At 43.6% G+C, this 3,516-nt stretch overlaps 1 protein-coding gene across 1 annotated transcript in view; it reads left to right on the forward strand.

Moving 5' to 3' along the window:
• Nucleotides 1–3,516, forward strand: part of ptpn9a (protein tyrosine phosphatase non-receptor type 9a) — an 80,338-nt gene that overhangs the window by 7,107 nt on the left and 69,715 nt on the right. The gene's annotated exons all lie outside the window — the stretch shown is intronic.

Genomic DNA, 3,516 nt, shown 5'->3' on the forward strand with positions numbered 1-3,516 from the left:
ATATACCACAGTCTTGTCAGATGTAATGTGTCTATATTTTTATGTCTTAAACCGTGTCCTGACCAGGACTAGGTGTGGAGATCTTTTTTTAATGCCCACTATCCTCATGGTCTTTCTCCTTTTCTTATCTAAAGAATAAGGGGCTGCGCTCCTAGCAGCATCATCCACGTGCACTCCGCCCATCTTTTGGACCACTGCACGGAATATAATTTCACTGTACTTCACCGTGCAATGACAATAAAGCTTATTCTGATATGTATATACATATATATTAAGTAAACTATGGTACCATTGGCCACACCCTGGCACCACCATTGCACCTGATGGGGACTAACATTTCTCTCTTGAATATATTGCATCAAAAACATTAAGGTTTACCTGCATTCTCTGTGCAATTCCAGTCCAGAATCTGGAAAACAAACATTCACTATTCAAATCCCTCCGTGACGGGAGACATCAGCTTGTATAAGATTAAAAAAAGACATAACACATGCTCATGTTGGCTAATAGCCTAGCCCTGAAGATAACGTCTGCCCTTTTCTCCATACTCTCATTAAACTTTCTAAAGTTCAAACAAATCTGCTTTTAGTCTCATTTTTAATTTGTTTTAAATGGCAATCAACAAGTGTTACAGTTTGATGAATTTTTGTGAAACTATTCTTGACCCGATCTTCCTCTGTTGCATCTCCAGTAAATTAATAAATGCCGTTCTCTCTTATGCATTTCATACAGTCTCTCTGAAAGCTAAAATTACTGGTGCAGGATTAAAGGTTTACCAATCACAGTGTCCCTGAAGGACAGCTGTTTTGACAGGAAGTCTCTTGTTGTCCACTCCCTTTCCCCTTTTGTTTTCTGGCCAGACATTCCCACGCCTCCTTATTTACCGTTTACATATAGTTCAAATTATTTATTTTTGTGTAGAAAACAATTAAACGTGACTATTATTAGCGCTAAAACAACAATCTCCATGTGTGTGTGGAACGTGAACACCCCTAAAAACAAGCGTTGGGGTTTAATACTTTTCCAAACTCGTTAAAAACACGACCAAGCGTGAAATGGGGCCAACAACGGCCGTGCAGGAACTGTAATCTCCTGACTGCAATTGAACTAACCTGATAAATGAAGCGTCAGCAGCTTTTAATCTCCCTACAGAGTCCTGTTGTGCATCTGAGGTTAGTGTTACAGTAACATCGTGCAGCAGGGTATTTTCTCACACTTGTGACGTATAATTCCTGTAAAATGTCCTGGATTATTATGTAGCCTTTGGGATTCCTGGGCTGAGAAATTCTCTAATTAAATTGCTGTGACTGTGAGATAGAATTACGGAAAAGGCCTACTCGTATAACGAGCTGTTTCCTATCACGGTGTTTCGTGCATTAGTAAAGTCAAGTTACAGTTTTGAGAGTGCTGTTGTGACGTAGACTTGAAGACATTAACAGGCATGTACAACAGCAGTATACAACATTACTGTGGAAGATATTTGGACTGCATAGAATATGTTTTTATTACATTATATATTATATTAAATTACATTAATAAAACTTAGTTCTGGATAGTAATTGATATTAACTGGGGTTCTATTTCTAAAATATACTAGCCTAGCTTGAATGAAGACTCCTGCCTTTTTCTCCACACTCTAGATAACTAATAAACATCACTTCAAAACTGACCAGAAAATCCCTTTGAGTTTTTAGTCTGAGTGAAATGAACTGCAGACGCTGGTAGAAGAGCCCCGGTTAGATCAAGAAGACGTGAAGTATTTAAAGGGATCTCAGGCTAGTTGGACCTTATCTCATAAACAATTACTTGTACTATAAAAATGAGATGGTGAAAATCCATCCATCATCTTCCGCTTGTTCCGAAGTCGGGTCGCGGAGGCAGCAGCTTGAGCAGGGAGGCCCAGACATCTTTCCACAGCCACCTCTTCCAGCTCTTCTGGGAGCACTCCAAGTCTTCCCTGGGGTCTCCCCCCAGTTGGACATACCTGAAGCACCTCCCTACGGAGGCAGCCAGGAAGCATCCTTACCACATGTCTGAACCACCTCAACTGACTCCTCTCGATGTGGAGGAGCAGCGGTTCTACTCCGAGTCTCTTCCAGATAACGGAATTTCTCACCCCATCTCTATAAGAGAGAGTCCAGTTACCCTGTGGAGGAAACTCATTTCAACCGACTGTATCCGTGATCTCGTTCTTTTGGTCACTACCCAGAGTTTGTGGCCATAGGTGAGGGTAGGAACGTAGATCAACTGGTAAACAGAGAGCTTCAACATACAGCTCAGCTCCTTCTTCACCACAATGGACCAGAACAGAGTCCGCAATACCGCAGACGCTGCACCAGTCCTTCTGTTACTCTCGTGCTCCATTCTTCCCTCACTCGTGAACAAAACCCCCGAGATACTTGAACTCCACTTGAGGCAGAACCTCACTCTCAACCCGAAGAGAGAAATCCACCCTTTCCCAACTGAGGACCATGGTCTCAGATTTGGAGGTGGGGATTCTTTATCCCAGCCGCTTCAGACTCAGCTGAGAACCGCTCCAGCGAGGGTTGAAGATCATGGCACAATGACGCCCACAGGACATCATCCACAAAGAGCAGAGATGGAATCCTGAGGTTACTGAACCGGACTCCCTCCACCCCCTGGCTGCATCGGTCCATAAAAGTTATGAACAGAATCGGTGACATGGGGCAGCCCTGGCAGAGTCCAACCCCCACCTTGAAGGGGTCTGACTTACTGCTGGTAATATGAACCAAACTCTTGCACCGTTTGTATAGGGGCCGAACAGCTTGTAGCAACGTGTCCCCAATCCCATACTTGCTGAGTACCCCCCACAGTGTACCCCGAGGAACACGGTTGAACACCTTCTCAAAGTCCAAAAAACATATGTAGACTGGATGGGCAATCTCCTACAACCCCTCGAGGACCCTAGTGGGGGTAAAGAGTTAGCCCAGTGTTCCAAGGCCAGGACAGAACCTGCATTGTTCCTCCTGGATCTGAGGTTCGACCAACAATCGGACTCACTTCTTCAGTACCCCTGAATAGACCTTACAGGGAGATTGAGGAGTGATGCCACACCCAGGAGGGTGTCTTCCAAAGACTTTAATACACGTAATCCTTACACAGTGAATGTGCTTTTGTGGTGAATTAAATAAGTCACAGTTGAATTGAGCGACTGCTCAGAGCGAGTTTGACTTGACACGTTTTGGCTTTGTCCACCTCGTATGGATCATTCATAATACCGGTAAAGCTTTTTGTTTCTTTGTACCTTTTCAACGACACCATCATCTAATGTGCCTCTAGAACATCGATTCCCAACCGTGGTCCTCCAGAAACACTATCCTGCATTTTTACTTGTTTCCCAGTTCCAACACACCTAATCAGTGATTTAATTACTTACTCAAGTTCTGCAGAAGTCTGTTAATCACCCATTCACACAAATGAGGTGTGCCAAAACAGGGAAACGACTCAAACATGCAAGATATTCTAAAAACGTTACGGTCCTCTGGATGGATTCTT

Source organism: Nematolebias whitei, chromosome 10 (genome assembly GCF_014905685.2).
Source record: "Nematolebias whitei isolate Nwh7 chromosome 10, NemWhi1, whole genome shotgun sequence".
Taxonomy (NCBI): domain Eukaryota; kingdom Metazoa; phylum Chordata; class Actinopteri; order Cyprinodontiformes; family Rivulidae; genus Nematolebias; species Nematolebias whitei.